The following is a 23,337-nucleotide window of genomic DNA, read 5'->3' on the forward strand; positions in this document are numbered from 1 at the left end:
CGCTCCGCCCGCCTCTCGCTCCGCCCGCCCGGCCGGCTGCTCCTCCGCCCGCGCCGCCCGCAGCTCCGCCCGCCGCCCAAGCCTTGGCTAGGCGCGCGCGCGCACGGGGCCGGGCGCTCCCGGGCGGCGGTGGCACCACGTAGCCGCCTCCTTCCACCGCTCGCTTTATCCCCGCCCCTTCTCGGGCCAACCCCAAGCGCCGCTGACCCCGAACGTCGCTGCGGGGTAGGTAGGGGGTGGGAGGGTGGAGGACCGCAGGCGAGAGGGAGAAGGAAGGGCGCCCGGGGAGCAGGCTGGCAGAGTGACCGGGATTGATGAGCGGCGCAGCTCTGGAGGGACGCGGGCGAGAGGGTCGCTCCTCGGGGAGAGGGCTGGGTGAGTGAGGACCTGCGAGCCACCCCCGACACCCCTTCCAGGGTAGCCACACTGGCGCCCCCTTCTCCACCTAGAGAAGATGTGATGCCACTGGACAGGGAAGGAAAGTCGTCGTGGACTTCGCTGAGTGGAAAAGGGGGTAGTTGGGGAAGGTGGAGAAAAGAGCCACGGGAAGTGGGAGGAAAGGATGAAGGGATGGGACGTTGCAAAGGAAAGCTTCCTGAATCCCTGTGTGACTCTAACCCAACCTCCCCACCTACCGGAGAAATGGGTTTTATCCTAGAAATGGGGACGAGGAAAAAGAGATGGCTCAAGGGAGTCCTGGCCCGGGATGCGATCCTCGCCCTAGGGTCTATTGCAACCACACAAACCCGGACAGCGCACGCTCCCCGCTACCCCGACAGAATAGTGCCTAAGAAACCTGCTTGCCTCCTAACTCTAGGAAGGAATCCACAACGGATTCCAGGGAGGTCTTCTGGGGAATCTGAATTGGGTTTTTGGATCACGAACCATTAAGCTTTTGAACTCTGGGGAAGAATAGAACAGGTGGCTGGAAATTGTTTTAGAACCCTACCTGAGCAGGTGTGCTCATTAGTTGCTTATCCGCCCTCCTCCTGGAGCACTTTCATAGGTGTTGGCAAAGCAGGTACCAATATTTCACGGAAGGAGAAGGAAGAACCGCCCAGGACTGTGTATAAATGTCTATGGGAATATTTTTAAGGATTCAAAAGACTAGAAGGAGGTGAGATCAAAAAATTTTTCCAGCACCACCCAGTGCAACCCGATCCTGGACACAGAAATCTAAAAGATGATATTTAAATACTTGAGTTTGAGAGCCTCTAGTTATAAGGTTTCCTACGTAACAACCTCTCACTTTTCTCAAAAACTGGCTAGTTGACAACCAGCAGTCAAGTTTTGGCTAGTCAAGAAGCTACTGTTGCCTGCAATAAACCACATTTAGAGATAGTCCTGGGCTTCAGCAGGATTGAGGCTATATTGAGGTCACAAGTATGAACGAGGTACCCACAGAGATGGGAGGGCCAGGAGATCCTACTCATTCGGTACCTCAGAAGCTATGACACGGGATAACAGTGGCTTCAGCCCTTTGGATGAAATAATCCTCACTCCTTCAAAAGTGCTCTCCACCCACTCAAAACACAGGCCATACTACCACCAATCTGGTAGGCTTCAAAAGTAAGGTCTTTCAGCAGCAGATTTCCTTGTTAACAGGAAGGCACTGACAAGCTTTACCTAAGCCTATTGGAGCTATGTTGTAATTCTGTATATAAATAGAACAGTCGCTGCAGGAATACCGGATGAGTCAGAAGAAAGGTCTGTCCTAAGCTGATGTGACACATTTCAAAAGGACCAGAAATTAGATGCAATTGATGACTGAGTTGATCTCTAAGTGGATTTATCTTTGAAATAAAAATCAGTGGATATCCCATATACCCCACCCCACACCCTCCCCCATTGTCAACATCCCCAACCAAAGTAGCACATTTGCTACAAATAGTGAACCTACATTGACAGATCATTATCACCCAAAGTCCATAGTTTACATTAGGGTTCACTCTTGGGGCTGTATATTCTATAGGGTTGGACAAATATAGAATAACATGAAACCACCCTCATAGTATCATAGTATCATACAGAGTATTTTCACTGCACTAAAAGTCATCTGTACACCACCTATTTATCCCTTCCTCCCCCCAGTCTCTGGCAACCACTGAAGTTTTACTGTATCCCTGTCTCCTTAGTTTTGCCTTTTCCGGAATGCCATATATAAGGAATCATACAGTATGCAGTCTTTCTTTCAATTTTGCTGTGAAACTAAAACTGCTAAGAAAATAAAGTCTTGAAAAATCAATGGAGAAGGGAAAGGTAAGATAACTAATCAGTAATTTGGAGGGGGGGTGGAAAAACTAATTGAATTATCTCATTTCATATATCCAAAATAAGTTCTATAAGGATTAAGGAGTTAAATATATTTTAAAGCAGACCAGAAGAAAAAATATTTGTCAAACCTCTGTATAGAAGTATTTCTCAACTTAGAGGCAATAGAAGGAAATAATCAATGGATATGATTGGGTAATATCTTAAACACTTCTACATGTCCAGCTTTTTTTAGTGTAAGCTAAACCAGAAAAAAAATTGGCAGCAAACATGAAAAATAAAAACCTGAATGTCTATATTATAAGTAGGGCTCATAGAGCTATAGTAAAATATAGAATCGCAGTGATTGAGCATAAACAGAAAATAAATCATATAAGAAATAAAGTATATGGGGAAATTAATCTAGTAATCAATGAAGTATACATTAAAACTAATAAAGATACAAAAATAATGAGCACTGGTTAGCACATACATTGTTGGTGTCCTTATGAAACAATATGTCCATTTGGAAAGCATTTTGGCTGTATATATCAGGTCAGAGTGCTCCTACATTTTGACTCAGCAGTCCCTCTTCTGGGAATCTACCCAAAGAAATACCCCAGCAGATGGAAAAAGTTATATACTGCAAGATGTATATCATAGCATTATTTATATTGAAGACTTGGCCAGAAATTAAAGATCAAAGAGTAGGGGTGATATCCAATTCCTTGTAGTTACTTGGACCACAATGTTCCTTCACATTCTGTGCCTCTGCACATGTCATTTAGAGTTTCTGCCTGGGGCATTCTCCTTGTCTCTTGTCTGTGAGCTGATTTCTCTTATTCTTCACTACTTTTGTTCAATGTCTCGGAGGCTCCTTCTTTATTCCCTCAACACCCGCTGTGTTCTTCCATCCCAGCACAGCACTTAAAGGCTGCCTGTAAGAACTTGTTTACCTACCTGTCTCCTCAATCTGCTGTGACTCCTTCTAGGGTGTGACCTAACCCTTGGTAATCTTAGAATCACCAGAGCTCTGCAGATATGGCAGGTGCTTGATAAATATTTATTAAAGGAATGAATGAGTCATTTGCTCACACTTTTTACAGCTCTTGAAGATACTGCTTATAGAGTATGTGGCAATATATGGATACATTATAATGTTAAATTTTAAAGGCACTATATATGGAATTATCTCCAAGTAATATTGTTAAATTTTTAAAACAAGGAACAAAAACAGTGTACACGGTAGGCTATCATTTTTGAAAAGATAAGATCTGTTGGCAAAAGAATATCCATACACATATTTCCTTGTTAATGGGTAGGCTATCTATGGAAGAAAACGAAATAAACTGGTAACAGCGAGTTAGGGTGGAATGGGGGGCAAACTGGGGGACTAAAGATACTGATAGGAAGGAGACCTGTTTTATTTTTAAATAACCCCTGTAGTTTATTTTTGAAATTTGTACCATGTATATGATACACATGTTTTGAAAAATAAAGCAGTCTACAAAATGGTATGCAATTGTATGAAAAAAAGTTAGGAGTTAATTTTTGCCAAATAAGAACAGTTATAAGACTGGGTGATTTTGTTTTCATGTTTCTGGTTTGCAATTTTTAAGTGTGGTTATATTGCTTTTACAATTAAGAAGATAAAATTATACATAAAGATGTAAGAAAGTAACTAAATAATCATATTTATTTCACGCAACTCCTTCACAACTCAATAAATGCTGATCTATTTTAAGGAGAAAAGGAGAAAAATTTTCTGTCTGAATACTGCTAAGGCCACCTCCCTTATAACTCTGAGGTTGAAAAATGGTTAATAAGTTTACTGACAAGTTAATCAGCTCTTCAAGTGGCAGTGAAAACAGGTAAAGCGTGTTCTTCTAATAGTTGCCTGGCTGAGGAGCAAGATATGACAACAGCGTTTTAACCTAAGACACCAAACTTAACGAGCTTGTCTGTCTCCACCTGTGCTTTATTGTTCCTGCCCACCTTCCTGCCTCCCTCCTCTTGGGCTCTGTCATTGTCTGCCTCTCTGCTCCTCTCTGTTTTTCTTTTGCTTCTCTGTAGCCGCCCTGCTGGTTGCCTCCACACCCCTCCTGCCGCCTTCCTCTCAGAACCCTAGCAGCTGTGTTCAGCGTCCCCCTCTTAAAGCAGCCACATGCTCTGGGAAGACTGGCCCTCTGGGTCACATCTGGCAGTCCCATTCCTCTTGCTAATGTGTGGTTCAGGAATGGGCAGGTGGCCCAATTCTGGTCAACAAGCCATGAGAAGAATCTGCTAGAGGTTTCCTTGCATCTAAGAAATGGTCTCTTTCGCCCTTGGACTTGGTTGGGTTTGGATGTGATGCCTGGATCCTCTACAGCCTGATGACAAAGACCACACCAAGGATGGCAGAGTGGAAGGATAAAAAGAACCAGGGCCTTCCAGCCTTTGTTGTATGGCTGACTTAACCAACCTTGAAGGTCGCCTTACTCACGACTTCCTGTCAGATGAGACAAATTTCTTGGTTAAGATACTTTGATAGGGGTTTTCCGTTTCATACAACTGAAAGTATCCTGACTTAAACACCTTTTGAGGTTCTGCCCCAAGCCTTTATTGATTTTCTCCTCTTGAATCACCACCAGCATTTCTGCATTTCTCTTAGTACCACATTTTTTCTATTCCCCACACCCCCCACCCCCTCTCTTCCCCAGCTGTTTCTGTCTCAAACAATACAGGGAAACATTTTAGGGTGTCTGACAGATCACACCCACCCCTTTCTCAGACCTTCTCAACCACAAGGTGCTCTCCCACCTCCAGCCAGGTTTGTACCTCACAGTTGATGGGGTCCCGGTAGATTCAGGCTGGGCCAACCTGAGAGTCTGTCTCAGTAAGAAAGGGAACCCTGCGCCCAGCTGAAGTGCAGGCAATGTTTACCCGAGAGCTGGGGGTGGGTCCGCATTTCCAGGAGGAAGCCGAGACTCTCCCTCATCCTCTGCAGAAAGAGGAAGGAAGCCTAAACAGAGAAAAACAGTAGCAGAGTCTGACAGCCTGGGTGCTGTGTATGGTTGTGCATTTTGTGCTCTGAAAGGCTCCCATCCCTGCTAAAGGCCTGCTTCTAGATTTAAAGAGGACTCTGTCTTTGAGGTCTATGAGATTTTTAGGTGGAATCATTCTTCACATCCCATTTGGGCTTTAGATACTTTGAAGTGAGTATCTCAAATTTTCAAATCAAAGAACCTTGATTAAAACAAAAGGTCTTCTCACCTCAAATCCTTTATGAAATGAGGTCAACTTAAAATACTTTTTAGTTAGCTATGATATAAAATTAAACTATATTTTTGTTATAGTTAATGAATTAATATTGTATCTTCTGTTCCTTAGTCGAAAAGTGAGCAGTTAAATGGTCTATTTCTCTAACAAAACAATTAACTGATTCCTCAGGATTTACCACCCACTGTGACCCTCTTGCCCTGTGCCCACACATACCTACTAAAGACCAGTTTTCAGATCCCCAGGAATAACATAAAATGGGGCATATCTGTCTCGTAAATATGATTGAATAAGCATATGTAGAGCACAGTTGTTTCACTTTTAAAAATCAATTATAATCATTTGTACAATAAAATGAATTCTGTCTTTCACATAATATGACAGAGCAGTAATTGATTTTTTTTTAAATTCGGCCATTCCATCTTCTTCTGGCACCTCAACTTCCTGCTGCTGTGGAGATAGCTAGACCTGTGTGGATCAAGGCATTAGGCCCTGATGTTACCTTACCAGGGGCCAAGCACATGACACAAGTTCAGCCAATTAGAAGCTTACTTCCTGATACTGAGCAGAGCAAAGAAAGAGACCAAAAGCCACCTGGAGTTCATTTCTTGCAGCCCCTGGACAAGCCTGAAGCTGCCCTTGAGACCTTTGGGAGCCTCCTGATTCTTCTGCCTTCCCTCTGGTCCCATAAGCTAGCTGTCAGGTTCTAACTGATGTCCGAGTTCCCATAAGCTAGCTGCCAGGTTCTAATTGAGATCCAACGGGAATCAGTGGATGAGTGGTGGGTAGCTGGAAAAACACTAAAGGAATCATAGACAGTTTTGACATGGCTTTACCCTCTCTTTGGGTGTGAGCAAGCCATATGTACAGCATTAGCAGGGTAATTATACCTTTTACAGACAGTAGTGGCTCCAAGCCCAGCACAAGCTCACATGGGTGATCACCTAATGTGCCTCACATGGCTTGGTTACATAATGTGCAGAGCTATGCGCCTGCACTCCAAACCCATTGAGTTATGCTGTGCCGGAAGCCTGCCTCAGCCTACTCCTGACTAAAGCACAGCCATTTCCCTTACACTCCACCCCCTAGGCCTAGGGCATCCTCCAGGCAGGCACATGTGCCCATAGGGCAGAGCCCTGAATCCATAACCCACAACAACAATACAGAAAGCAACACTTCACTACTAGGATCCCAGCTATGCCACTTATGACTATTAGGGCCCAGTGTAGGCCAGAGCCTAGGGATGCCCACCATCTCCACAGGGGATCATCAGTAAGGCTCTCAACTGCGTTAATCTGCCATGAGACCCCTTGAAGGGCTGCTGTTATGTTCTACCGATTGTCAGGAATAAAGGTACAACATTGTGTTCCTAAAAGTGCACAGGTGCCTCCTTGGGCAGCAGTTTCTATGTCTAAGGCTATTTGATTTTGCAATACCACCTTTCTAATCTGATCAACCTCATCGGTTAACAGGAGGGGGGCCACTCAAGTGTAATTCAGAGCCCAAGTGGTATGCTGTGCAAGAGTGGTAACTTGTGCTTCCACGGTTATGACACCCACTCCAGGGATAGTCACTGCCAAGAGGCAGAACCACCAGGGGACTCGTCGCACTTGCACAAACCGAGAACATAGCACCTCCCAGTTAAGCGAGCTATCTGGGCAACTTGGGGAGAACATTGGCAGGTAAGGCCACCCCCAGGTACAATGTCCAGTCCAGTTCACTGGTAGGTAAGGCCACCCTGTGTCCCCACAGACCCATAAACTCCCAGGGGACACAAAATCCATTGGGGCCCAACCTTGGTGAGGCCGCTCGTTCCATCATACCTTCAGTGTGGTGACATGTATTATGTTTGCACAGGCCATGATGGGTACCCATCCCACAGGGGTGTTGCCCCAATGTGGCTCTATGTACCACAGTACCTGGGCTTGGGGTACTGCATGTTCCCCCGCTAGCCAGCCCCACCCATCATAAACACTACAGGCCAGCCAGGGGGCAGGTGTGCTGTGGGTCTTACAGCATCCTTTTTCAAAGCTTGCCATGTTGCCTCACAGACATCAGCCGTGGGACCCCAGGTCTCCAGCCATGTCCAGTTCTCTGCAGATACTGAATGTATGTGCCAAGGCAAGCCATCTGCAGCTGCTGTTGGAAGGGCAGTGCAGATCCAACAGATGGAAACTTGGTCACCTCAGCGTAGGTGTGGGCCCAGTCCAAATGCAGTTAGAGCATGTTAACCTACAGTTGAAATGACAGAGCAGGTACAGGTACTAACAGAGGTAAATCATATCCCTCAGGCAAAATACAGGCTAACCTTTCATCCCTGGATAACAATGCAGCCACCAAGGGCTTTTGCCCTGGGCGATGGTACCACACCTTCTCAACTCCCCATGGTTCCTTTGAGTCCTGTATCTGTGCCAAAGTCACAGGAGAGCTCATAATAGGCCAAACAGACAGTACCTATGTCCCTCAGAGGAGGGTTCCTTCCCTGGCTGTTCCCGCTGTAGGGGCCATGTATTGAACACCCAAGGAGTGATATACAAGTCATACTGTAGGCCCTTCCCCCAGGGAGCTCCGATGGCCAACCACCAGCAGTGGGGGGCTTGGAGGGTCCATGGCCACAGCCAGGTTTTCTTTTCCCCTGCCATCAGGGGTGTTGGGGCAGACAACAACAGGTTACCTTTCATCCCCATACCTGGTTGAAGGAGGTCATCCTTGGTATGTATCTGCAACTGCATGGGGGTGGTGGCTTAGTGTAACAAAGCCTCCACCAGGGCTGGGCCACCTTTCCATGGCTGTTCATTCAAGGTTTGGAGCACCAGGTCCAGCCTGGAACTCCAGCCCCGCAAAGACGGTGGTATAACATGCAAGCGTAACCCATTCTTCAACAGCCCGTTATATTGCTCAGTCATACCCGCAGCTTGTGGTTTGTATGGCACATGGAATCCCCACTTTATGTCCATTTGTTGTGTCCATTGTTGTACCTGTTGTCCAGTGAAATGTGTTCCCCTATCACTCTCAATGGACAGAGGGCAACCATACAGGGCATGTAAGTGTTGCAATGCCCCGATGATGTGCTGTTGGTCAGCCACCCTGCAAGGGTAGGCAAACAACAGGGCTGTGTCCTTGTCCATAGCTGTTAATGAATGCATGTACTCTTGTGACTTCAGCAGCAGCCTGATGTAGTCTACCAGCCATCTGGTCAAGGGCACTGAAGCCTCCACCTTCTGGGCTCAAGCAATTCTCCTGTCTCAGCCTCCCAAGTCCTGGGATTACAGGCCTGTGCCACCGTACCCGGCTAATTTTGTATTTTTAGTAGAGATGGGGTTTCACCATGTTGACCAGGCTGGTCTCGAACTCCTGACCTCAGGTGATCCACCCACCTTGGCCTCCCAAAGTGCTGGGATTACAGGCGTGAGCCACCATGCCTGGCCTGTTTCATTCTTGTAAGGCAAAAGTACTTGCATGTTCCCTTACATTCCTACCTCCAAACAATTTCAGAATGCCATGCCCCAGTCCACAAACTCCACCCTTCCATCTGTCACCAAAATCTAAGTATTTTGCAGAGTTAAGCATAATTCAACCCCTTATGAAATCTGCCCCATTTAACACTGGGCATGCTAATCATATCCAATAATTTCTCCTGTCACCGTTTGGTTTCTTTTACCTTCTAAAAGCTTTACTTCTGTGATATATGCCTTTCTGATGGAACTATAATTACTGGAACATTGAATTTAATGTCCAGAAACAGGAATAGATATTAGCAGATTAATCAGATATTCATTTAGGTTTTATTATAAAGAATCAATTGATTCAACAACAAAAACTTACACATCTTACACAAAAAAACACATCTCCTGTTAATGCACCTGTTTCCATGGTTCCTGTCCTAAGATTGTACCTGGAAAAAAGTAGACAAACAGAAGTAAGAACATGGGTTAGAATGGTTTCAGTGCTATAGTTCCAACAAAGTGTGATATGTGTATGATAAATATTCAAAATGGGATTGTGAAAAAACACCTCTTCCAATTAATTCTTTTCTATTTTTTTCATTTTTCTTTTCTGTACTAGTAGCATTTACTAAATGCAGTTAGTAGGAATAAAAATTAGTTAAATTAACCAAGTCTTAATGCCTTATATCTGAATCATTTATTTGAATGACATCAAGACTGAGAGAATAAGTTTTAAAATTTAAACACAATGGTGCATCCGCTGTGGAAAACAGTTTGGTGGTTCCTTACAGTATCAACTATAGAATTACTATATGATCCAGCAATTCTGCTCCTAGGTCTATACCCCAAAGAATTGAAGGCAGGGATCCAAACAGATACTTGTATACCAATGCTCATAGCAGCACAATAGCCAAAAGGTGGAAAGAACCCAAGTGGCCATCAACATATTTCACATTTTGTTTGAACGGATAAACAAAATGTGATATATAGCTACAATGGAATGTTATTCAGCCTTAAAAGGGAACAAGATTCTGATAGTTGCTACAACATGGATAAACCTCAAAAACACTATGTCAAGTGAAATAAACCAGACACAAAGGGACAAATATTGTATGATTCCACTTATATGAGGTACCTGGAGCAGTCAGATTCATGACTGCTGCTTCATGAATCTCACTGCTCTAGGTACCCCATATAAGTGGAATCATGAACCCTCAAATCTAAAATAAAATTAAAAGAAAATCTAATTATAAAAATAAATTAAGACATTATTACATACAAAAGGATCTACTTTGCTGAGGAATTTATCCAAGCATCCCTTTAAACAGGCAGCTGCTTCCCTCATAAACTTAATTGTTCACTAATGGATCGTTAACACCCCAACAAAAGCTGTTGAGAGCAGAAACCCTATTTGGATTTAACCTATAAATTAACTTTGAAAAAGTTATGTAATAATTTTACTAATATCTTATCGAGAGAGTCGGGAGGTTATGGGATTGGCTTGGAACCAGTTTCTGGGCTAATTGGAAGGAGGTACAAAGAAGCTTTAGAGAAGCAGCTCAGGAAGCTGGAAGACTGTCCAGCACACAGTCTTGGGCAAGAAATCAGCCCACCTTCACTTCTGTCCTCTTATAGGAGGCACTGGCCCCTCTCAAGCCTCGCATGAGAATTCAACACAGCTGAGGTGAGTTGGGCTGTGGCGGTGAGAGAGCACAGCTGCCTTCCAAGCTGATGACCCGAGTTTTCATTTTAATAGTTCAGCTACCTTTTCTAGTAAACAGTGAACCCTTTGAGGTCAAGGATCAAGTTTTCTTTGTAGCATGCTGCCTTGCAAGTATTTCACACATGCTGGGTGAATAATATTATTTTATAAAAAGTGAATAAATTAATGAATGACTAATAAAAAATGACAACAGAAGGTCCAACAACATGGTTATAAATCAGCTCTGAATTTTTAATATTTAGATCTTTGAGTCATAAAAGTTCAAATGACCCACACGATTTTCCTTAGAAACACTCCTCAAAGCATAAAGTGAGAAAAAATTGTGTTTAAGTTTATTCTATCTTCTGTTACAAAAGGGATATATTTTCTATTGCTTTTGTAACTCTGCCTTGTACCCAAATGCACCACATTCATAATAAGTACTGTTGACAGAATGAATGACAAGGCAAAAAATAGCTCGCAGTACTTTTCATTTTTTATAAGTGTGGAAAGCATATTAAACCATTTGCTGATTGAAAATATGCGTGTTTTGACTTGCATATGAATCAAATTAACATACATAAATCCAACATCTTCACATCACTAGATTCACAGCCATAACCAATATAATTTTCCATGTTTCTTCAAATTCATCAATTCCAGAGTGACATAATTAAGTTATTAGGCATAAAATACACAGTAATGATTTATAACTGAAAACTAACTTTTGTTTTAATTCAATGATCATTTATCCTCTAAAAGTAAAAACAGTACAAGATCATTGAAAATCTAAGACTTTTTTTTTTAAAAATAAAATAGAGATGGGGTTTCACTATGTTCACCAGGCTGGTCTCATAGAACTCCTGACCTCAAGTGATCCTCCCGCCAAGGCCTCCCAAAGTGCTGGAATTACAGGCATGAGCCACTGCGCCTGGCCGAAAATCTAAGATTTTATGTTGAATTTAGCTCTATAAATACTTACTACCACTAAGGGAAACTAAAGTTTGAGGTATAGAACAAGAACTCTTATCCCTCAGTATGATTAATTCCTATAGATGAAAGTACTATGTTGAATCCTAGCACCTTGCTGAGTTGTATAGCCCCAGAAATGTGCAAGCTTGCTGGTTGCAGTTTCCATAACTTCACCTCCTACCTGCCGCTTTACTCTAGCTGGTCCATCCCCACCTTCTTTTCTCCAAGACTCTGGTTTAGGGCAGGGAAGACTCTCTGGGAACCAGACAAACACTCTGTACACTGTTACACTAACGGATCAGGCCATGGTCCTGGGAGGAAGAACACATCCAAGCTGCAAACCTGGGTCAGACTACACCAGGTCTGGGCCAAGCCAATTAAGAGGGCCCAAGGGCTGTTATTAAAAGACACTCTGTCCCTTCCTCTTAGCTCTGCAGTCCCTTAGGATTCACCACCACCTGGAGCACCTCTCTAGGATCAAGAAAGTAGCCTGAGTAGAATCTCTAGCACCCAGCCTCCCCTTACAGCCTGCTATTGGTATACATCTGACACTATAAATCTGGCACCATATAAATGCCCAGCACTTTGGTCACTGAGTCCTTCTAGAGCTGCTGGCACTGAGCCTATGAGAGCAATAGGCATCTTTCTAGCAGAATGTTTTCTAACCTTGTCTTGTGATATGAATTCTCCAGGGCTGTTGATATAAACATAGATCCCAGGACCTTTCTCTAAGCATTCATATTTATAGTGGGTCTATTTGGGATCCAGGAATCTGAATGTTTAACAAGTGCCCAGGTAATACTCTTCAGCTGGGAATATTGGAAAATACTGTGTTCAAGCACTCTTCAAAGTGCTCACCCTAGTCTCTTGGTGAGGGGAGTTGCTGTTTGTGGATTTAAACCTTGTCCTCCATGGAGATGATTAAAGTGAGAATGCTGGGAAGTCTATGTAAATCCAAGGCATGCTACCATTACCATGATTACATACCTTTAGCCACAGCCACCAGGACACTAAGCACAGTCTGGGTGAGCCTCTTCTCAATACACAGAGCTAAGTGACTGAGAGCCTAGAAGATGGAGTAGGACAAGGAGTGGCCAAAGGCAGTGGAGAGAGGGAGGAGGAGCAAAGCCTGAAATCTGGAAATCAATGCATATGTATTTCAATCCACAATTGCTTTGGCTGCTGATACAAATCAAAGGAAGAAGGAGGGAGATGCAGGGAAAAAATGTAAACAGCTAGGTAAGTGCAGCATTCTGTTAAACATGAATTTTCAGATATTAAAGAAGGAATATCTTAGCAAAGTTATTCATTTATTTATTGAACTTCCAATTTTAGTTTTTAGTACTGCTATGTAAATGAATCTGAGTTGGATTCCTCAACTCAACTAGGTGCTAAGATAAGCATCTGTATGAAGGGATACTCATGAGTTTTATTGATTGCCACTCTGGGAAAAGATTTCTATCCTGCCAGTTTTGCTGCTGACTTACACCATGAATTACAGAGGGATGTAGTTAGAGCATAGTCCCCTCACAGACACAAATATCAGGACCTCCCCTACAATATGGATGAAGAAAATTTGCAATGATGCCAGAAATGAAAGAAATGAGTATTGTTGCAGGGTGCTGGAAGATAATTTGGAGATAACAACTACTCTCTTCTTTAGACTTGAACAAGAAGTTGTGAGCTAAATAGTAGCCTGCAAAATCACCTGGCATTAATACAAGGAAAACCTTGCTCCATGTCTCCTTAAAAAAAGATGAACACAGTCTCTGTGATTGAAATATGTGCCTGCATAGTAACAAGGCAATGGACTAGCTTTTTATCATCCCATCTAGACCTGTGATTATACAGCGAAATATTAACAATGAATGCAACCTCAGCAAAGGCACATTGTACAAGAAAATAGCATGTATGAGAAAAGAGGTTAAATCTTCTAAATGCAATTATTTAGTAAGAATCCTTCAAGTGTCTGAATAATTTTTTTCTTAGATATAGGAATTTAAAGTTAAGTATCCTCATGTCAGAAATTTATCTTATTCTCTTTAGAAGTTGTGGTTCCTTCTATTGTGACAAACTTTCCCAAAGAGTGAGATGCAGCCAGGACAAAGCTTTGGGACAACTAGGGAGTACACCAGATGCCAAAAGTATATTAGGGCCAAATATGCCTCATAGTAGCCTCCCTTCACAGTCACATAAAATATGCAAAAAAGATACTTAACAATTCTCATTTTCAATTATAATGCCTTAGGTCTCATTACTTTTTCCTCAGATCAGTATAAGGAAAAAAGTTCTTCCGTGCTCATCCTGCTGATAAAACTTCAATCACTGAAACTTTCCCTTTAAAACTAACAAGGCTTTTTATCTCCCTCCGTTGGCCAGATAATGATTTTACAGGCCACTCAGAATTACCAGAAAGAGCTGAAACTGGAGCAGCAGAAATAAATGAGATCCCTGTAGATAAACCACATAATTCAGGGCAGTCAGGAGTTGCAGCCTCTTCTCTCACTTAACCTTGTACCAAGGCTGCTGTGGGTAATTTGATTCCCTGTGTACCTTTCTCTGTCGGAATGGAGAGTGAATTTTAGGGAGATGTCAGACTGGCAGAAGGGGAGACAACATCCTGTGAAGGAAGGAAAACTGCATAAGGATTTAGGAGATTTAACCGAAATATGCCATCTAAGATCGATTATTTCACTACTCAAAAATCTTAATTTCCTTATCTGAAAGAGAGAAGGTGGCACTGAACCTGTGAGATAGAGATCCTGAGATCTGGAAGGACTCTCTAAAGTCCTTGCTTGGGGCAAGTGGGGAAGTAAGTGGGCTCTGGGCTGTGGTTCTCTCAGAATGATTCTGCTTTGGTCTGTTTACACATCAGGATTTCATGTAAGATTTCATTTTCTGAAAGGTATCCGATGCTAAAGAAAGTTAAAACATCTGTTTCCTTCTAGCTCTACCACCCTCTGATTTTTTTTAACAGTCTATGATAAGAGGAGATGAATGCCTGCTAAAGCGACCAGAAGGCTGTCAGTAAAAAGTATTAACTAGATATCAATAGAATCTGCAAAACGAAGAGGTGCTTGAAAGATGTGAAAGAGGAAACTTAAAGAAAAACCCAGATGGTACATCTCTCTTCCTGGCTAGGTAAGAGGCTGTCTCACTCTTGCTTTCTCACAGCAAAATTTCTACCCTTTCTCCAGTGGTGCTCAACTCTGGCTGCCCAGCAGATCCCCTGTGGTGGTATTAAATGATAGAAGGGTCTGATCTGCCACTCTGGGGATTCTGACTCAACAGATGTGGTTTTTAAGATCCAGAGGTGGTTTTGACGTGTAACTAGGATTGAGAATTTCTGCCTGGCGTCAGCCCTTCGACCTTTAATAAAACTGCTCTCTTAAAAGACATTGATGGTCGGGCGCAGTGGCTCACGCCTGTAATCCCAGCACTTTGGGAGGCTGAGGCGGGAGGATCACAAAGTCAGGAGATCAAGACCATCCTGGCTAACACGGTGAAACCCCGTCTCTACTAAAAAAAAAATATATATATATAAAATTAGCCGGGCGTAGTGGTGGGCGCCTGTAGTCCCAGCTACTCGGGAGGCTGAGGCAGGAGAATGGCGTGAACCCGGGAGGTGGAGCTTGCAGTGAGCCGAGATCGCGCCACTGCACTCCAGCCTGGGCGAGACTCCATCTCAAAAAAAAAAAAAAAAAAAAAGACATTGATCATTGATGACACCCTACAATGTAAGTTATCATTTTTAGGTAGATGACTCCAAATCTAATCCTCTATAAACAACCACATTCTATCTGGGTGTCTCATCAACTTTTTTTCCAACAACCAGTCTTGCCTTCCAAGATCCTCTTATCTGTAGTGGCCCAACCCTTCTTCCGGTGACTCAGGCTCCCAGTGACTTGAAGGCATCCACGACTGCCATTCCCCGTGCCCCAGAATCCCATCTGCACAAACATAGTAAACCTACCCTTGTATCTGATCCTAAACCAGGTCCTTGCTTTCCATTCCTCCCGCCACTCTTCAAACCAGACTCCCTTTATTACTTGATAAATTGTTTACAGTCACGTGATCAGAGTGTCATTCTCCCATCTTTACCCACTATGATCCACCCCAATCTGACTTGTTAGCTCCTTATTCAAAACTGCAATGGCTCCCCGCTGACTATCTTTTAAAAACAAACCCCTTCATCTATCTCTTAGATTTCACAATAGGAACCCAATCTAAGTTTCCAGGCTTATCTTTGATTACATAGCAGCATGAACACAATCCACCATCTAAAGAGCATTACCCTTTCTTCTGTAAACATGTCCTAGGCTTTTCAGATCCTATGCCTTTGCCCTTACTCCTCTCTCCACCTAAAATACCCTCCTCTCCTTTGTAAGCCACCTCCTTCCCAATGGCTCTCCAGCTCTTTCCAAATGAATCTGAATGGCAATAACATTGTGCTTGACTCTTCCGCAGCAGTCATAACATCCTGTCTTGCAGCATGCTTATCTTCTGTCTCCTCGTTTGCTGAGGTCTTGCTTCTTCAGAGCACTGCCCTGTGAGCCTTGTTGCTGTATGGAAAGAGAGTGGGCTTTGGAGCCAGTGATCCCTGTGTTTAAATTCCAGCTCTACCAACAATCAGCCATTTGAACTGTTAAATTATTTGAACTGTTCAAATTATTTAGCCCTTTCCTGCGTTAGTTTCTCCATCTGTAAAATGGGAATATTAATATCCAATTCCTAGAATTAAGATGAAGTCTGAGATAATGCATGTAAAGTGCCTGACACACACACAAAGGCTTTCAACAAATGGTAGTCCCATTAATAAATGTCAAACAGAGGCTTGACAGGCTTTTGTCTATATTGGAAGGTGACACCCCACTAATCCAGCTTGATGGAACCATTTTCTGTAGATATTCACCACCTGGTCCTTCTTATCTGTTAAGAAGATTACAGGGCTATTTTTATTTTTGAGACAATACTCTGAAGCAGAGAAGTAATAGCTTCCTCCCTATTATCTGTCTGTTTGCCAGTAATAATAAGGATTGGTGGTAATAATGAAATGACAGGTAGACAAGAACAGGAAGAAAGAGCAGCAAGAAAACTCTAAATTAAAATATTCAGCACTTACTGAGAGACATAAAATATCCACAACTGGCTGGGTGTGGTGGCTCACACCTGTAATCCCAGCACTTTGGGAGGCCAAAGCAGGCAGATCGCTTGAGCCCAGGAGTTCCAGAGCACCCTGGGCAACATGGTGAAACTTCATCTCTACAAAAAATACAAAAATTAACTGGGGGTGGTGGCATGCACCCGTAGTCCTGGCTACTCAAGAGGCTAAGGTGGGAAGATCATCTGAGCCTGGGGAGGTCAAGGCAGTGAGCCAAGATTGCACCCCTGCGCTCCAGCCTGGCTGACAGTGAGACCTCATCTCAAAAAAAAAAAAAGCTGAAAACCTTCCAAAATAAATATTATCAAGTTGCAAATGTAGTAAATAAAGAAATAATTCACCACAGTCAGCTAGCTTATTTCAGAGAGGTAGAAGTTATCAAATAATAGGAAAGCCATTAACATAATACATCCAATCATTACGTCAAATACGAAAGACTAGACTTGCTTCTATACATGCTTAAAACATATTTGGTAAGAATCAACAGCAATCCCTGATAATATTATTTTAAGAGGAGAAGTAGAAAAAATATTTACTAAATATAAGAAAAAGTATTCGATTAAAACCAATAGCCATCATTATATTTAATAGCAAAACATTAGTTATATTCCCATTAAGATATGCACAAAAAAGGAATATTGTTTAATATAGTTCTGAAAGCTGTGATCGATGCAATAACACATGATACAAAAGCTATACTATTAACAAAGAAGAGATAAAATGATACTTATTTTGTGACAGTTATTGTACAACTATAAGTCCAAATAAATAACTTGAAAATTGTTTAAACACAAGGGGCTGAAAGTAAGATAGGCAGAAATCAAAAGCATTCCAATATAATTGTAATAATCAGCTAGAAACTTTTAAATGTATGTATATGTATGTATATATATATAGTTTACCTTTTCTAAAACTGATTTGAGATGGTTTTTAAAAAAAAGCTCATATAGTAGTAAGAAGAAAAAATATATAAAACATCTAGAAGTAGCTTTAATGCATAATGTCTTTCAAATAGTCAAAGAAAAGAACAAAATTTTATTAAGATATATTTATTAAAGTTTGAGAAAATGGAAAAATACACTATGTTCCTGGGCAGAAAGATGTTGATATAAATATTTAAATATTTTCCAAATAATGTAGGTTTAACCAAGACATTCAACAAGTATTTATTGAGCACCCACTGTATACCAAGCAAAATGCTAGGTACTAGGGATACAGTCATGAACAACACAAAGGCTCTGCCCTCCTGGTGTTTCAATTCTTGCGGAGTTGGCACAACAAACAAATAAAGCCTTAATATAATATAGTGTCAGGTAACGATATGTGCATTGAATAAAAATAAAATAGGGTTAAGGGATAGAGAATGAAAGAAGGGGGATGTGGTCAGGGAAGGTCTTTGAGGGAGTAACACTGGAACAGATACTTGAATAAAGTGTAGGAGAGAGCCATGTGGCTATCTGGGAGAGCAGTATTTCTTGCAGAGGGAATAGCAAATGCAAAGGCCCCAACATGCTACCAGCCTGATATAGTCCAGAAACTGCAAGAAATGTAGTGTTGCACTGGGCGCGGTGGCTCATGCCTGTAATCCCAGCACTTTGGGAGGCCGAGGCAGGAGGATCACCTGAGGTCAGGAGTTCAAGACCAGCCTGACCAACATGGAAAAACCCCGTCTCTACTAAAAATACAAAAAAATTAGCCGGGTATGGTGGTGCATGTCTGTAATCCCAGCTACTCGGAGGCTGAGGTAGGAGACTCGCTTGAACCTGGGAGGCAGAGGTTGCAGTGAGCCGAGATCACACCACTGCACTCCAGCCTGGGCAGCAAGAGCAAAACTCTATCTCAAAAAAAAAAAAAAAAAAAAAAAAAAGAAAGAAAGAAAAGAAATGCAGTGTTGCTAAAGAAAAGAAATGCAGTGTTGCTAAAGCAGAGTGCGTAAAGTGGAGACCTGTGGGAGATGAAGATGGAGGTAATGTGAGGGCAGATTGTACAGGCCCTTGTAGAACAGGACTTTGGGGTGTAAGTCTTGTGGTAGCTGTTTTGACCAGGTGAGGATGTGATCTAATAAGGTTTTTTTTAAAGAGCTGTCTGGTCTTGATGCTGAGAATAGACAGGGTACATGTGGGGGGAAAATAGAGCAGTAAGAACAGTTAGGAGGTTATTTCAGTAATTCAGTCTGGAAAAGATGGGCTTGTACTTGTATAGTAGGGGTGGAAAGAACCAGAAGTAGATTTCAGATAGATTTTGGAGACAGACATAAAAGATTTGCTGATGGGTTGGGTATGAAGGGTGGGACCAAGGGAGGAATCCAGGTTGGTCCCTTGATTTTTGTCCTGAAGTTACTGGTTAGATCACGGTGCTAATTACTTCACTGGGGAAGACTGGGAAAGGAGCAGGAGCTGGAGATTGAAACCAGGAGTCTTAAGACATGTTAAGTTTGAAATGTCTGTTAGACTCCAAGTGGAAGTGGTGACGTTGAGTAGGCAGTTGCTAAAAGATCATGAAACTCATAGAAACATGTTTTGCCATCAACAGATAGATGGAATGTACAGCCAGAGGATTGGATGAGGTCATCCATGGAGAGAATGCAGAGAGAATCCTGGGGCTCACCAACATGAAGAATTTGGGACAAGAAAGAAGATCCAGCAGAGAAGACTGAAAGAAGGCAGCTAATAAAATAGGAGAGAACCTGGAGAGCAGAGAGTCTTAGAGGCCAAGAAAGTGGTTTAATATAATCCCTATCAAAGCATTTGTGGTTTATTTTTGTTAACTGACAAAAGGATTCTAAAACATACCTGAAAAGTATAATTCACACCTAGGATAATGGATCATTCTGTCACATTGTTCCTTTTTCACAACTGATACGAACATGATATTTTCTTGACTTTGTAAAATAAAAATGGAATCTTTCTAATTTTTTTTAAAAAACTGCTTGCTTATGTAAGCCTTCTGTCTCTCACTGTATAACCCCTCCACTTTTATATGGGGCACACATGTTTCTGTCACTTTCCTGGAGCCCTTGTAGCAAATTAATAAAATGTAGCACATGCTTGAAGAAAAATTTGTCTAGGACATTTTGTTTTTGAGATTCATAAATTGACTCTATTTTACAATCTATTATGCCATAGGAAGCTTATTAAACCCTTGAGCAGGAACAAATTATTCAATAAATGGTGATGAGATGAAGCCTAGAAGTATAAAAACTTTGATTTCTCACTTCATTTCACACACCAAAGTGAATTCTAGATTGGTTAAACATTTAAATATTTAAAAATTTAACAGTAGAAACATTTGAAGAAAACATGGATATTTATTTATAAAACTTCTACAAGGGGGAAGTTTTCCTATACTAGAAATAACAGAAAAAACTATAAAGACCAGCAGATCTATAAAAATGAGAAATTCTATACACAAAACAACTATTAGGCAAATATTAAAATGGAAAAATGTTTTCCATAAAATGTCGAAGTTAATATAGTTTCTACATAAAGACCTCAGGCAAACAGATATGAAAACCGGTAGGGTCCCTGTTGATAGCTGGCCAATATAATATTTATGAAAGAGATCATTACCCAAAAGAGAAAATTCATCTAGTCAACACATATATGCAAGCATGTTGATCCTTGGTAGTAACCAAAGAAACAACACAAAAAAACCGTGCTCATTTTTCACTAATACTATTACTAAAGGTTAGTTTTTTTGTTGTTTTGGTTTTGTTTTTGACACAGGGTCTCACTCTGTTGCTTAGGCTAGAGTGCAGTGGCACAATCATAGCTCACTGCATTCTTGAATTCCTTGGTTCAAGAGATCTTCCCACCTCAGCCTCCTGAGTAGCTGGGTCTACAGGCACATGCCACCACTCCCTGATAATTTAAAACAATGTTTTTTTTTGTAGAAATGGGGTCTGCTATGTTGCCCAGGCTGGTCTTGAACTCCTGACCTCAACAAGTCCTCCCACCTCGGCATCCCAAAATGCTAGATTACCAGTGTGAGCCACTGCACCCAGCCCTAAAGATTTGTTTTTAAAAATAATAATATACATCCTTGGGAAAGGTTCAGTTAAGGGGACTCTCTTTTGTACTGATGATATAAATTTAGACAAGCGATTTGAATTTGTATCAAGATCCCTCAAAAAGAAAAGTCTGTATTCAGTGGGTGACTTGGCATCTCCACTTGTAGACTATCTTAAAGAAATATAAAGCTTTTCATAAAAATAAATAAAAATATATATCCCATTATTTATAATTACCTACAAATGGAAATGAAAGTTTTGCAGATACAGTGGACCTGAAATGGTTAAATTAGAAAACAGCCTTTCCTGTTGGAGCCAGAAAATAATTTCTAATAACGTTACAAAGGAAGCTTCACTGCATGCATTCTTTTGCCCAGTGGGGATCTCTTTGTAGCCCTGACCCCAATCAGTAAGTTACTTCGCCCACCAAAAGAAGAAGAATTTAGCTTCCATCCACACAATGTGGGCACAACCTACAGGCCGCTGACCAGGGAACATGGAGAACCAGATTAAAGGGCTGGAAAACTACAGGATCATGCAAATAGAAAGGGAAGCTTCCTCTGATAACAAACAAGCAGCAATAGGCATTCTTGCAGAGTTTATTGAAGGAAAACAATGTCTCCTTTGCAATAAAATCGATATAGGCTATTATTTTGAGCAAACTCAAAGACAGAATTTCTGCAGAGAAATTAGGGTGAAAAATGAAAGAAAATGACATTCCTGAAAATACTGCCTTAGGACAAGGCTCTTGAGGAAGATCATCAGCAGAACTTAGGTAAAGTCCAAAGCAGGGGAATCAGGCTCAGACTTCACACTCCAAGCATGCATTCATTTATTCACTCATTCATTCTTTCAGTAATTTATGTGTTGACATAGCAAATATTTATTGAGCAGCAAATATATGCTAGACACTAAGCAAATATTGGAGGTTAAATTACCTTAGTGAAAAAGACAAGAAAAGTGTGCTTTCATGGATTGTATAATAGCAGCAAAGCTAGGCCTTAAAACAATAAAAAAAAATTATTTAAGTTCAAATTGATAAGTACTAACAACAAAGAAGTTTTGAAATCTGTGAGAGTGAGTGACAGGAGAACCTAACCTAATCAGGGGATCAGATAATTCATTTGGGGGTTTCTAAGAGATTTGAAATTTTTAATGAACTTTTAGAGGTGAAAGATATTTACCTAAGGTAATCATTTTTACCAATTCCTTACTGGGGACAGAAATGGAAACTTAACTATTTGTAGTTTACTGAATATACAATATACATATATTTTCTATAGAGTTAAATATTAACTATAGGTTTTATACCATTGTATGAATTCCAGCAAACACATTCTATTATTTCTATAAAGACCTAAATTATTCTTTTGAATAGATACTTAGGCTGAGAGGAAACGTCCCATCTATTTAGTAAAGAGTATGGTATTTAACATCACTTTCTTCTGTCTAGTTATTCTAACGATGCCAAACCATAACCATTTAGTATAGGCATTTCAAGATAATACATCAATTCAAAACAAGTATTCATTGAGTGTGTGTTGTGTGCTAAGCTGTGTTTTTGCAGCTGAGATAACAGTGGTGAGGAAAACAGACAAGGTCCCTGACTTTCTGGAATTTACATCTTAAAATGAACTTAAATTGTTTCTAATGTTTTAATTGACATTTCCAATAGCAATGGGAATGACCACTTTACTGCATATTGTATTCTCATCAATAGTGAGTACTATCATTACTTGCTTTTATAGAAGGAAAGTACAAAAAAAAATGAAGGCATTGTTATGGGTTGAATTGTGTCCCCCCAAAAAAGATATGTTGAAGTCTTAAGCCCTAGTACCTCAGAAATGTGACCTTATTTGGAAACAGGGCTTGTGCAGATGTAGACAAGATGAAATCATTAAAGTGGTCCCGACTCCAATTGACTGTTCTCCCTGTGAATGCCATGTGAAGAGAAGGCAGAGATCGGGGTCATGCAACTATAAGCTAGGCAACACCGATTGCCAGCAACCACCAGAAGCTAGGAGAGAGGCACTGAACAGATTCTCCCTCACGTCCTCAGAAGGAACCAGCCCTGCCAACTCCTTGATCTCCGACTTCTGCCCTCCAGACAGAGACAATACACTTTTTGGTTAAGCCACCCAGTTTGTGGTACTTTGTTATGTTAGCCCTATTAAACCAATACAGGTATGTTTCTTAAGTTGGGTTCCACTGGAAGCAGAGATTTACAAATGACTTGGGTGGTAATTGATGTTTGACACATGCTCAGATATAAATCTCACTCTTGAAAGTATCATGATGTTTTGTTTGTTTTCTCTTATTTTCCCTGTGGTTTTAGACATAAAAGATAATGAAGCAGGTGGTGGCATGTCTGTAATCCCAGTACTTTGATAAGCCAAGGTGAGAGGATTGCTTGAGGTCAGGAGTTTGAGACCAGCCTGGGCAACATAGTGAGACCCCTTCTGTAAAAAAAATTAAAAAAAAAAATAGCCCGCCATGGTGGCATGTGCCTGTAGCCCTACCTACACTGGAGGCTGAGGCA

General features: G+C 41.5%; 1 pseudogene; it reads right to left on the minus strand.

The window, feature by feature from the left end:
• Positions 1 to 9,274: 9,274 nt before the first annotated feature.
• The window catches only part of LOC107974348 (mitochondrial import receptor subunit TOM7 homolog), a 46,152-nt pseudogene continuing 32,089 nt past the window's right edge, over positions 9,275 to 23,337 (minus strand).

The sequence above is a fragment of the Pan troglodytes genome, chromosome 3, assembly GCF_028858775.2.
Source record: "Pan troglodytes isolate AG18354 chromosome 3, NHGRI_mPanTro3-v2.0_pri, whole genome shotgun sequence".
Lineage (NCBI taxonomy): Eukaryota > Metazoa > Chordata > Mammalia > Primates > Hominidae > Pan > Pan troglodytes.